A 14,126-nucleotide genomic window follows, 5' to 3' on the forward strand; every position below is an offset into this window, starting at 1 on the left:
CTATCTATCTATCTATCTATCTATCTATCTATCTATCTATCTATCTATCTATCTACCTATCTATCTATCTATCCATCCATCTATCTACCTATCTGAGGGACTAGGATAGAACTGTGGAAAAAAGCTGGGATTTATGTGCTTGTGTTCTTTCAGTGATGCTCCCTATTCTCTGACATCTATCTGATCCACATCCCCCTGCTCTCAAGTCTTCTGTTTTGTCTTGTTTTCTCTGTTCTGTCTCCCCAAAGATAAACCTTGATTTTAGAATTTTATTGAGGAAAAGTAAGTGAAAACAAAACACAAATCTCCATGATTTTATTCGCCTGAACATAGTATTCCCTATAGCAGTCATTTGTAGTCAGGGATCCTCAGTGAAAAGTAAGTTTTGTCTAATAGTTATGGATTTTGTTTTATTTTTTTTGAAAGACACAGAGAAAGAGAGCACAAGCAGAGGGGGCAGCAAGCAGAGGGAGAGGGAGAAGCAGGCTCCCCGCTGAGCAGGGAGCCCCATGTGGGGCTCGATCCCAGAACCCTGGGATCATGACCCGAGCCAAAGGCAGACGCTTAACCGACTGAACCACCCAAGTGCCCTTCTAATAGTTATGGATTTTAGTAATAACAGAGTATAAGTCTGACCACAGCAGAGCTGAACAGTTAAATGGGAATTGAGGTTTTATTATATAAAGAATATAAAGGATATATAATCTTCTGAGTCAGAAATGGAGAATGAGGGTGTATGCGTGTTATTTTTTTCTGCCTGCCAGTGGTTGGCAGGTGAAATTAAGCTGGCTGTGTGGACTCTAGCTAGTTAGAGAAAGCAGATTCCATCTAAAGAGAGAGGACAAGATCCGGCCAATTTTTGATTACATGAGAATTTAGTACCACCAATTTCAGATTTTTTTTTAATCTGGAAATTGAATTTTGATGTTAAACCTCTTGATTTTTTTAAAGATTTTATTTATTTATTTATTTGACAGAGAGAGAGAGAGCACAAGCAGGGGGGAGCAGCAGGGAGAGAGATTAGCAGGCTCTTTGCTGAGCAAGGGCCCCAACGCTGGGCTTGATTCCAGGACCCCAGGATCATGACCTGAGCTGAAGGCAGCTGCTTAACTGACTGAGCCACCCAGGTAATCTCTACCCCTGACATGAGGCTTGAATTCACAACCCTGAGATCAAGAGCTGCATGCTCTATCAAGTGAGCCAGCCAAGTGCCCCAACTCTTTCAGTTTTTTAAAATATTGGCCATGCAATCAAAATTTTGTTTAAAAAAAGAACACTTCTCAGCGTGCCTGGCTGGCTCAGTCAGTAAAGCATGTGACTCTTTTTTTTTTTAGAATTTATTTATTTATTTGACACAGAGAGAGAGACAGTGAGGGAGGGAACACAAACCAGGGGAGTGGGAGAGGGAGAAGCAGGCTTCCCACCGAGCAGGGAGCTCAACGTGGGGCTCAATCCCAGGCCCCTGGGATCATGACCCGAGCCAAAGGCAGACGCTTAACGACTGAGCCACCCAGGCGCCCCTAAAGCATGTGACTCTTGATCTTGGGGTTATAAGTTCGAGCCCCATGTTGGATATAGAGATTACTTTTTTAAAAAATTATATGTAATATTTGAGATATGCAAAAACATATTTGATATATATTTAATTTATAAGCAAATCAATCACATGAACATGCAAGGACCAACCAACCAACTCAAAAAACAATGTATTTCTTTTAAAAAATATAAAACTACATTAATATATACTATATATTAAATAACATAGTAACATAACATTACCAATATAAGTATAGCATTACATACATTTCATCTACTTATCTGTATGCTTCCTCTATCCTATCCTGTTTTTCCAACCATCTTCCTGAATTTTATTATTGCCTTAGTTTTATAGTTTTTATCACATATTTATGCACCCTTCAATAATATTATTTGGTCTTTGAGCTTCTAAAGATTTTATTTATTTAGAGAGAGAGTGCACGGGGGGAGGGGCAGAGGGGGAGGAAGAGGGAGAGAGAATCTTGAGCAGACTTCCGTGCTGAGCATGGAACCTCACAAAGGCCTGGATCTCACAACCCTGAGATCATGACCTAAGCTGAAACCAAGAGTCAGATGCCTAACCGACTGAGCCACCCAAGTGCCTGTCTTGGTTATTTTAAATTACTGATTTGATCTCTTTAGTAGTATAAGTAGAGGGATCATATGTAGTTTAAACCAGAGTACTTTAGAGTAAAAAGTAGTTTATTAATATTAATAATTATGGGGGTGCCTGGCTGGCTCAGTCAGTAGAACATGCAACTCTTGATCTTGGGGTCATGAGTTCAAGCCCCACATTGAGTGTAAAGCTTGCTTAAAATAATAATAATAATAATAATAATAATAATAATAATAATAATAATGTCAGTTTATGGGCATATGCCAGAACAATCCTGGGAAAAGTGAAACATATGAACAAATTTCTAAAAAGTGTATATCTTACCAAAACTCTCTCGAGAGGAAATAAAAAGCCTGAATAGTCCTTTAAGTAAGGTCACTCATAACTTAATTTTTTCAAGGTAACTTATTTTTTTTAAGATTTTATTTATTTATTTATTTAATTTATAGAGTACAAGAGGGGGGAGGGGCAGAGAGAGAGGGAGAGAGAGAACCTCAAGCAGACTCTGTGCTGAGCATGGAGCCCGATGTGGTCTCAACATGGGCTTGATCTCACAACCCTGTGGTCATGACCTGAGCCAAAATCAAGAGGCAGACGCTTAACTGACTAAGCTACCCAGGCACCGCAAGATAACTTATTTTTGAATAACATCACAAGGAGACATATTAATTTCAATACACAGCCCCTTTCCTTACTCAGTCTGTATTTAAATCCAGAAGTAAATTATTTTTAAACTGATCTTTTGGGGTGCCTGGGTGGCTCAGTGGGTTGGGAGTCTGCCTTCAGCTCGGGTCATGATCTTGGGGTCCTGAGATCGAGCCCTATGTTGGGCTCCCTGTGGAGCAGGGAGCCTGCCTCTACCTCTCCCTCTTGTTCTTTCTTTCTCTCTCACTCACTCTCTCAAATAAATAAAATCTTTAAAAATAAATAAACTGATCTTTTTATGAAAATCTTCATTGATTTTGATAACCTTACTTTTTCTTTCCTCTCTTTTTCCAACAATGTACAACACTACTACTTTATGAAAATCAAATATATTCTCACACTGAAGAATGTTGACTATGATCTAAAAGTCAAATTTAGCTGCAGTTTGATTTTATCCCACAGATTTTGCTATACAGAAAGAACCAGCTATGCTTTGTGATCAAAATCCAGAGCAATCAAAGAGGAATCATAGTGAAGATGAAAGAAGGGGAAAGAAAAAATGGAAAGAAAGAGAAGGAGAAGAAAAAGAAGTGGAAGTAGAAGAGAGACTGGAAGAGGAACAGGAAAAGGAAGAGAAAAATGAAGAACAATATCCCCAGAAAAGATTAGTCAGCAAACCCCTCATGGACACTCTCTGGGCAACCTTTAAGTTAAATAAATGCCCCACAAAAGGAGATAGTCAATCACTTGCATTTGAATTTAATATGACAGCAAAACAGGTATGAAACATATTTCTTTACCAACAGAGTCACCTGCGTAGTACTATTACCCATATAAACCAATATCCTTATTCCTTTTTTTTTTTTTAAGATTTTATTTATTTATTTGACAGAGAGAGACACAGCAAGAGAGGGAACACAAGCAGGGGGCATGGGAGAGGGAGAAGCAGGCTCCCAGCCAAGCAGGGAGCCCGATGCCAAGCAGGGAGCCCGATGCGGGGCTTGATCCCAGGACCCTGGGATCATTACCTGAGCCAAAGGCAGACGCTTAACGACTGAGACACCTAGGCACCCCCAATATCCTTATTCCTTGATTCATCATCTCCCCCACCTCGTTTTTTTACAGATAAAGCAATGGTTTTGTAAAAGGAGGAAGAAATACAATAAAGCTATGTACAAGCAGAAACCTAAGAAAAGACCCAAGAGGTAAGAATGTTTTATATGTAGAACACTAAGTTGTAAGGAAGTAAAAAAGGAACATATTGACTGTAAGAGACAGATTGTGTCCCATAGTTCTTGGATATCCCATAAACTTTTCACATTCCACCATTTCCATTAGGCTCTGGCTGGAGGGTTGAATACTGAGCATCTTGAGAGCTCAGGTTGCTATTAGACATGGCCCATGGACATGGATGTGAACATGGTTATATTAAACCTGAACTTCCAGATTATAAACAGTGGAAGATAAAAGGAAAACCATTAGAATCTGTCCAGGAGAAGTTGGCTGCCCGAGGCCTAAGGGATCCATGGGGCTGCCATGAAGCTTGGAGATGCATTGGTGGTTTTGCGAACAGTGTTTCCTTTGGTGCATTATTAAAACAATTCAAATATGGATTTGCTGCCTTTGTGGTAGCTATAGGGGCTGATAGTAAGATTTAATAAAGTGAGAATACATGTTAAAAAAACAAAAAAACCACACAACTTTTCATGTTCCAGCCAGTGATACAAAGAACCGCTGACTGCCCTATTTGTTATTCTGCTCAACATACAAAAATGCATGTGCATACACATATATGACACCATTCACCATGTAGTCATATTACCAAATATACTACTACAGCCCTTAGATGTTTATTGATTGCAGTATGGAATTAATAATTTTGGGGTTTTTTGTTCCTTAGACGCTGAATATTTGTGAGGCTTGTCTTTTCTGTGTTACCTATTGGCAGAACCTCATGTTGATGGAAAGAATGAAGAACATCAACATTTTGAGAAGTACTAGACTGTATATAGAATTTTTATATATTATTTATGTATATTTATATACAATTTTTTGTGTATTACCTCACCCGATCATCACTCTAACCATAAGTGAGGAAACTGAACTGCTGGGAAATAATGTGATTTTGAGGGTGCCTGGGCGGCTCAGTCATTTAAGTGTCTGCCTTCAGCTCAGGTCATGACTCCAGGGTCCTGGGATCAAGCCCCAAGTCTGGATCCCTGCTCAGCGGGGAGTCTGCTTCTCCCTCTTCCCCTCACCCTGCTCTCTTGTGCTCTCTTGCTCTCTCTCAAATAAATAAATAAAATATTTAGAAATAATGTGATTTTATCAAATGGTACCAGTTCTTCTCTTTTCCTTCCTGCCACTGAAGATCCTGGTGTCTCCATGGGCCACGTCCCCACCAGGTGTTACCAGTATGTAAGAACAAGTTGTATCCAAAGTCTCCCTTCTGCAGAGGTGCCCCTGACGCCAAGATCCACATCTTTGACCTGGGGCAGAAGAAGGCAAAAGTGGATGAGTTCCCACCATGTGGCCACATGGTGTCAGGTGAATATGAGCAGCCTTCCTCTGAAGCCACGGAAACTGCCCGAGTTTGTGCCAACAAGTACATGGTGAAAAACTGTGGCAAAGATATTTTTCACATCCAAGTATGGCTCTACCCCTTCCACGGCATCCATATCAACAAGATGTTGTCCTGTGCTGGGGCTGACTGGCTCCAGACAGGTATGCAGGGTGCCTTTGGAAAGCCCCAGGGCACAGTGGCCACGGTCCACATTGGCCAAGTCATCACCTCCATCTGTAGGAAGCTGCAGAACAAGGAGTATGTGATTGAGGCCCTACACAGGGCCAAGGTCAAGTTCCCTGGCCGCCAGAAGATCCACATTTCTAAGAAGTGGGGCTTTACTAAGTTTAATGCGGATGAATTTGAAGACATAGTGGCTGAAAAGCAGCTGATCCCAGATGGCTGTGGGTCAAAAACGTCCCTAATCGTTGCCCCCGCTGGACAGATGGTGGGCTCTGCGCTCATGCGAACCTCGGCACTGCCTCCTCCTTATTCACGCCAGCCAATAAATCCTACTTCTTGCAAATAATAATAATAATAATAATAATAATAATAATAAAAACAATAAGTACCAGTTCCTAAATGTCTAAGCCTTAATTTTTTTTAAGATTTTATTTACTGGGGAGCCTGGGTGGCTCCATCGTTAAGCATCTGCCTTCAACTCAGGTCGTGATTCCAGGGTCCTGGGATCGAGCCCCGCATCGGGCTCCCCGCTCCGTGGGAAGCCTGCTTCTCCCTCTCCCGCTCCCCTTGCTTGTGTTCCCTCTCTCGCTGTGTCTCTGTCAAATAATCTTTAAAAAAAAATTTTTTTTAAGATTTTATTTATTTAGGGGCGCCTGGGTGGCTCAGTTGGTTAAGCGACTGCCTTCGGCTCGGGTCATGATCCTGGAGTCCCGGGATCGAGTCCCACATCAGGATCCCTGCTCGGCGGGGACTCTGCTTCTCCCTCTGACCCTTCCCCCCTCATGCTCTCTCTCTCATTCTCTCTCTCTCTCTCTCAAATAAATAAAATCTTAAAAAAAAAAAAGATTTTATTTATTTAAGAGAGAGAGCGAGAGCATGTGCAGGGGAAGGGGCAGATGAAGAGGGAGAAGCAGAATCCTGAGCAGGGAGCCTGAGATAGGGCTCAGTCCCAGGACCCCAGGATCGTGACCTGAGCCGAAGGCAGACGTTTAACCGACTGAGCCACCCAGGTGCCCCACTAAGCCTCAATTTGTGCTTGCATCTTCAGCTGCAAATGCTGTCTTTCAGTTATAACCTGGGAAATATTCTAGGCTGTATCAATTTGTGTTTTATATGTAGTGCTTATATACTCCTAATGCTCTCTATTAAAATTCCAATGTAAGAGTATTTCAAATTTCTTGTGCCTTCTCCATCTCCATAACTTTACCTCTTCACCTCTTTGAAATTTTTAAATGTGTTTTAGGAAGATCCCCTGGTTCTTCAGTGGAAATTGTTTTCCAGATTTAACATATTTTTTAAAGATTTTATTTATTTATTTGTCAGAAAGAGAGAGAGAGCACAAGCAGGGGGAGTGGCAGACAGAGGGAGAGGGAGAAGCAGACTCCCCGTGGAGCAGGGAGCCCGATGTGGGGCTCAATCCTAGGACCCTGAGATCATGACCTGAGCCGAAGGCAGATGCTTAACTGACTGAGCCACCCAGGCGTCCCTAACATATTTTGATATATGTTAAATACATGGACTGTCTTGTGAAATATTTTGTATGACACCATTCTCATGTATAGAGGAGTTTTGGAAGGATAAACAAGAAAATATGAACAATTGTTAATTCTATGGAGTAAAACTGGATGAGGGGAGTGTAAAGGAGTTTCTAAACATTCTATTTTTACCCTACTATGGATTTGAAGTTTTTATATATAACGTACATTCATTGACTTTATTTAAGAAAAAACAATGAAGAAATGACTAGCCTTTGTGGAAATGTCCAGAGAATGTAGAATCTAATGGGTTTGGTGCGTCCTGCAATCTGTCAGTATATCTCTAACCAGCCCCTTTTGACTTTTCTCTACAAACCTGATCATGCTCCTGGAGGGGTGGTTTCTGTCTGGTGGGTGTGACTGAAAGAAGCAGGGTTATTTAGGTTTTTTGCCAGAGGGAACAGACACGTGAGCCATGGATAAGGAAGGAAGTGAAGGCAAGAAGATGACACCAATCGACATAAGGACAAGAGACAGGAAGTTGGAGCCTGAGTGGGAGTGTGGAAAGTCATCAATAAAGTATAGATCCTTATCTACCACTGCTCTGATCTCTACCCAGATCTCATCAGATTTTGACATTGGTGTGATTTTCACCTTTCATGTGGATGAACCATGTAACACCTAAACCTTATAGTTTCTGAACTTTCTTGAAACTCACTGACCTTCACCCACTTATGGCCAACATCTGACCCTGTTATATGGGGTATTTCACACCGGAAATCTCAAACTGCAAACCCCTTTCTCTAACTCTTTTTCTGTTCTTCTAGCTGTTTCATACTGCCCTTCCCCAGCTTCAATGCAACCTCATAGGGAACTTGTGATTTGATACCTCAATTTACTTCTGACCTAGTAGTACTCGGCTGTTCTCATTCAGTTCTTTACAGTTTGGATTATGTAGTTAAGAACCTGGATCGCCGTTTTACCTTGGTTGCCTTGTCCTGCTGTCCTTCCACATGCCTGGCAAAATCTCAAAATGAGTCTCAAAATGCTCTATACCACCGTAGTTGAATACGGTTGGCAAAAATCAGTTTTTAAAAAAATCACAGAAGAGTAAAACAAAATAGGGCTCTTTGTTTGTTTGTTTTAGAGAGAGAGAGAGTGCGGGAGGAAGGGGCAGAGGAAGAGGGAGAGAGAAAATCTTAAGCAGGTTCGACTCCCAGGGCAGAGCCTGATGTGGGGCTCGATCTCACAACCCTGAAATCATGATCTGAGTGGAAATCAAGAGTCAGATGCTTAACGGACTGAGCCACCCAGGCACCCACAAAATAGGGCTTTTTGGTTGTCAATATTAAGGCCTCAGGGGTGGGATAGAGTTCATAGGTGAGGACAGGATTCCTTTTGTACCTAATATAATTCAGAATAGTTTTGTTTTATTAAAAGCTTTATCCAGGGGGAGCACCTGGGTGGCTCAGTCATTAAGCCTCTGCCTTCCCCTCAGGTCATGGTCCCGGGGTCCTGGGATCGAGCCCCGCATCGGGCTCCCTGCTCAGCGGGGAGCCTGCTTCTCCTTCTCCCACTCCCCCTGCTTGTATTCCCTCTCTCGCTGTGTCTCTCTCTGTCAAATAAATACATAAAATCTTAAAAAAAAAAAAAAAGAAAAGCTTTATCCAGGTTATATCTACTAGATGGCGTTCATCCCCGGACCCTTGCTCTGGGCAGGAGCACTGGCTCAGAACAGTGTTCCGAACTCGGCAGCCGCATTTCCACTACCAACCACCGCCATGATCAGTATTCCCCCAAAGACAGTGAAGGTCATGGGCCCTGCCTCTCAGCAGTGCTCTGGGCGCTCCCCTCCAGGCTGGGGAAGGCTGCAGCCTGGCCCCCATGCCTCTTTCAGGGTGGGCTATGGCCCCACCCCTTGTCCTGCCCCGTCCCCCCAGCCCGCTGGCCTAGCTTCACCCATCCATCGAATATAACACCCCTTCCAGCCCTCCCCCGGCCTCTGGCTGCTTCAGGAGGACTGACCACTCCTCCCTTCCCGGCCGTCTTCTCCCCAGGGATGGGGCCTGGGCCTGCCGCCTACTTCTGTGCTCAGGAACCCTGCCTAAGGGCTCTGCCCACAGCTGCCTGCACCCTCTGATCTGGCCCAGGCCTACCCTGGGGCTCCGCCCTGCGCTGGCCTCAGGCCTGGGCAGTGAGTGAGTGAGTGAGTGAGTGAGCGTGTGTGAGAGAGAGAGAGAGAGAGAGAGAGAAAGAAAGAAAGAAAGAAAGAGAAGCATAGGTCTGGGAGGTATGCTCAGCACAGAGAAGGGCATGGGGTGGGGAGGGGTGCAGCGGGTGGGTACGCTCAGGAAATGAAGACCGGGAAGCACAGGATCAGGTTCCCTGCATTTAGGCTCTTGGTGTAAGGGGGTGGATGGCAGTGGGGAACCTTTGATCCTCCCTGCCCTGGGACCTTTTTTTTTTTTTTTGATAGGTAATTGGGACCTGCTTGTTAGCCCCCACTCCTTAAAAATAATTTATCGAGGTGAAATTCACATACAATTAACCATTTAAAAGTGAATAGGGGTGCCTGGCTGGCCCTGTCAGTACAGCATGTGACTCTTGATCTCAGGGTTGTGAGTTCAAGCCCCTTGTTGGGTGTAGAGATTACTTACAAATAAAATCTAAAAAAAAAAATTAAAAATAATACAATTTGTAAGATAAATAAAAGTTCAGCAGCATTTAGTATATTCGTTATGCTGTGCAACCACCACCTCTATCTAGTTCCAAAATATTTCCATCACCCCTAAAAGATACCAGGTTCCCATTAGGCAACATTCTCCCTTCCCCTTCCCAGCCACTGGCAACCCAGTCTTTCTGTCTCCTTGGATTTACTGATTCTGGACATTTTACATAAATATGTGACTCTTTGTGTCTGGCTTCTTGTACTTTACATAAAAAAGATATATGGAGGTTATAAATATGTTATGCTTCTATCCCTTGTTTTTTTAATCTCATCTTCGCTCCTTTTATGAGCTCATTCCCTTCAACTCAGATTTCATCAATCAAAATCCACTAAACCCTTTCTACTCATTCTTTCCTCTCAGACTATGAACATGTTCAAGTCTTTCTGATCCTGAAAGCAATGGTTACCACATTCTAAATTAAAGGTGATTGCAAAAATCAAATGAGATACTATTCCTGAAAGTACCTTGCACCCTGCTGTGCACTCTATTGAATAAGGCATTATTCTTATTTAGCAGCAGTAAATAAGAGCTCCAAAAATATTCCAGGTATGAACCAGGATCTTCTAAATAAATACTTGAAGTTCATGGGGGAAAAAAACAAAAAACCTCCCTTGCCTTCTACCCTAACTGTTGGTTGTAACCTCATGACTTTCCCCAGTGAAATCTGAAATTGGCCCCCACACTGAGGGCAATGAAAGACAGAAGAAAGAGGCCGACCACCCCAGATTAGTAGGTGGCAGATTTAATAAGCATGGGAACTTATTTATGAGCCTTGCTTTGGGCAGCCACAAGATGAATGGATCTCTGAATCTGCCTGCCAGAATCTTCAAAGTTATGTAGAGCCTTAAGTGGATTCAGGCACGTATGCCGTCCAGATGGTCTCAACGAAACCTCGCTCTCTCAAGGCTGTGTCCTTGAAAATGGCTCCCACTGTGGGAACAGTGGACAGAACTTACATTCCAAGGATATGGGAGGGAATGAGGAGCCTCCAATTGCCCAGGGCTGGCTCACAGGTTAACCTGCGATCACATCCTCTTGCGTGATTTCCTCCAACACTCTACTTCTTGTGTGACAGGCTCTTAAAAAAATTTTTTTTTTAGAAAAATTTTAGTTATTTATTTGACAGGGAGAGAGAGCAGAAGCGGCGGGGGGGGGGGGGAGCAGGCAGAGAGAGAGGGAGAAGCAGGCTCCCCTTGGCAGGGAGCCCAGACATGGGGCTCAATCCCAGGACCCTGGGATCATGAGCTGAGCCAAAGGCAGATGCTTAACTGACTGAGCTACCCAGGTGCCCCCTCATGTGATTTAATAAAAATAATACATTAGCAGAGTATGACCACACAACATTCTCTTTGGATAATCCTTGCAAGGCAGTAGTAGTGTCCAAGGCCATCCTATTCTGGGGGACAGTTCTTCTCATTAGAGACATTTCAGTATTCAGTAAATACAGGCTTTGCCAGCTATCATTTAAGGCTTGTTGGGTAAATATACTAAGGACTTCTATGTGTGCTACATTTTTCTCCAGGCCCATAGAGAGGGACAAAGATGGCAGTCAAATAATTGTACCAGTGAGGGGCGCCTGGGTGGCTCAGTTGGTTAAGCGACTGCCTTCGGCTCGGGTCATGATCCTGGAGTCCTGGGATCGAGTCCCGCATCCGGCTCCCTGCTTGTCAGGGAGTCTGCTTCTCCCTCTGACCCTCCTCCCTCTCATGCTCTCTGTCTCTCATTCTCTCTGTCTCAAATAAATAAATAAAATCTTTAAAAATAATAATAATAATAATTGTACCAGTGAAAACAGAATGTGCCCACCTGACCTTGAGGAGAAGGAGGCTGGCAGCTTTAGGAACTTGACCTGGTTGTTCATACCATACTTGTTACCTGGGGGAGACAGCACTGTTAGGTGTGAGGAGATGGACTAGGGGTGAGATGTGCCAGATGAGGACGCCCCACCCTCACTCCTCCCCTCTTCATCCCCTGCATGTTCCATTCCAGGTAGAGTGCGTTTCAGCAGGTGCAGCTCGTAGCAAGACAGCAGGATCCCAGTGAGATCGAGCAGTTCCCCTCACCCAGGGGTGAAAAGTAACTCACCCACCCTGGTGGGACATCCCATTGCAAATCCTAGTAGATAATTCCTTTTTCAGGCACAATGGGGCTTGGTGTTCTCAGCAGCATAGCACATTGATCCACAGTAAGAGTTGGGGCATTGGCTGTTTCCCAGGACTTTTTTACTTTTATGACACTGAGTGTCTCAGCAGGAGTCCCCAGTCTGGCATATAGAGCAATAGGCCCTATGATCATTCAAAAGTATTAAAGCCTGGGGCAGTGCCTTAGTCCACCCAGCCAAAGTGGTTTTCCTTGTTAATAACGCAACCTGATGCTTTAATGTTCTATTTTTCCTTTCTACCAGTCCTGCTGTTTGCAGGGTATAGGGGAGATGAAGCCTCCATTCAATGCCATGTTCTTTTGCCCAGTCTTTCGTATCATGACCTTTGAAACATGACCTCCCAAACTCTATTGAGTGGGAGAACTTGGTACCCAGCTTCTCTAATTCCCTAACGGTGGCAACCTGGTTTGCACAGTGACAGGAAAAAGCTTGGGTTCAACCAGATGCAGTGTCTACACAAACCAGGGCAGATTTAGAACCTTCATTCAGGGGGTGCCTGGGTGGCTCAGTTGATTGAGGGTCTGCCTTCGGTTTGGGTCTCGATCCTGGGGTCCTGGGATCTAGCCCTGCATCAGGCTCCCTGCTCAGTGGGGAGCATGCTTCTCCCGCTCCCTCTGCTGCTCTCCCCTTTGTACTTTCTTTTGCTCTTTCTTCCACTCCCTGTCAAATAAATAAATGAAATCTCAGACGGAGGGGGCCCCTATAATCAATTTGCCAACCACTCACTGGTTGGGAACTGTGGCGGATGGACCCACACTCCTTTGGCAATTGCCTTGGGTGTTGTTCCGAACCCACAGAGCGTACTGTTACTTCATTAACCAAGTCACTGTATTTCAAGAGCAAGCCAGCATCCTTGGCAAAATGCCATCCCACTCAAACACCTCAGTGGCCACTCTTTCTATGCACCCGATATTCTATATCTACTGAAGGGTCAGCTGCTAGGACTTGTACCAGAACTGGGGCAGTAGCTTCCTGATTGCCGGGGGGTGTCAGGGCCTTACACATGGGAAGACAGTGACGACTGCTTCAGGCTCTTGCAAGTGAACCCAAAAGTCTTTCCACACATATTTTTTAAATTTTTAAATATGTTTTAAGTAATCTCCACTACACCCAACATGGGGCTCAAACTCTCCACCCTGAGGACAAGAGTCTCATGATCCACCAAGTGAGTCAGCCAGGCACCTCTCTTTCCACATATTCTGACCCCACAAGGGCTTATTGCTAAATATCCACCCCCTTGGGTTCTCATTGTCCAAGCCATAGGGTAGATCCCTTTAGAGCAGTCCAGTTCTCAGCACAAAGGGTTAACGGCCAGGGCTTGTGAGTAATCACCAACCGAACTGCTCCAAGCCCAACCCATTGGCTGCTACGGTTCATTCCTGTTCCATCCAGATGGTGTCAGTGTTGGGCTGAAGAGCCACTGCGGTCCCCAAAGGCAGATTGCCCCACTAGATCCATCCGTAAACAAAGCATTAGCGGGAATTCCTCCCTTCCCCCCTCCCTCTCTACAGGCCACAAGGGCCACGGCAAGAATAGGGGTGGGGCATTTGAAGGATTCTCATGGCTTTACATGGCCTACTTGCGCTGCATTTCTAGACCGAGTGGGCTGAGAACAGGGCGTTCTTCTGCTAGGCATGCCTCTTAATCATAGTGTAAGTTTGAGCCATGGAAAATATAATACTTAATGGTAAAACATTAAAAGCTTTCCCTTTTAGGGGCGCCTGGGCGGCTTAGATGGTTAAGCGACTGCCTTCGGCTCAGGTCATGATCCTGGAGTCCCGGAATCGAGTCCCGCATCGGGCTCCCTGCTCGGCGGGGAGTCTGCTTCTCCCTCTGCCTCTGCCTCTCTCTCTCTCTCTGACTTTCATGAATAAATAAATAAAACATTAAAAAAAAAATTTAATAAAAAAAATAAAAGCTTTCCCTTTTAGACTGAGAATAATTTGTAGCTGCCCATGATTCCCACTCCTGTTTAGTATTGTATTGGAAATCCTAGCAAGTACAATAATGACACGCGCACACAAAATTACAAGGTATACGAATTTGAAAAAGGAAAAAAAATATGATTATTTGCATAATTATGTACATAATTAAGTCTACAGATAAATTATTAGAATTTTAAAAATTAGCAAGGTTGCTAGATCAAAAATCAATATATAAAATTCTATCATATTTCAACTTACAAGAGAAGAAAATAAAATTTACACTAGCATCAAAA

The 14,126-nt window shown here is 43.8% G+C and overlaps 1 pseudogene; it reads left to right on the top strand.

Annotated features, from left to right (window-relative positions):
* The first annotated feature begins 4,191 nt into the window (after positions 1-4,191).
* On the top strand, positions 4,192-5,869 carry LOC118025443 (annotated as a pseudogene).
* Positions 5,870-14,126: the final 8,257 nt, after the last annotated feature.

The sequence above is a fragment of the Mirounga leonina genome, unplaced genomic scaffold (genome assembly GCF_011800145.1).
Source record: "Mirounga leonina isolate KUSES-001 unplaced genomic scaffold, KU_Mleo_1.0 Mir_201, whole genome shotgun sequence".
NCBI lineage: Eukaryota > Metazoa > Chordata > Mammalia > Carnivora > Phocidae > Mirounga > Mirounga leonina.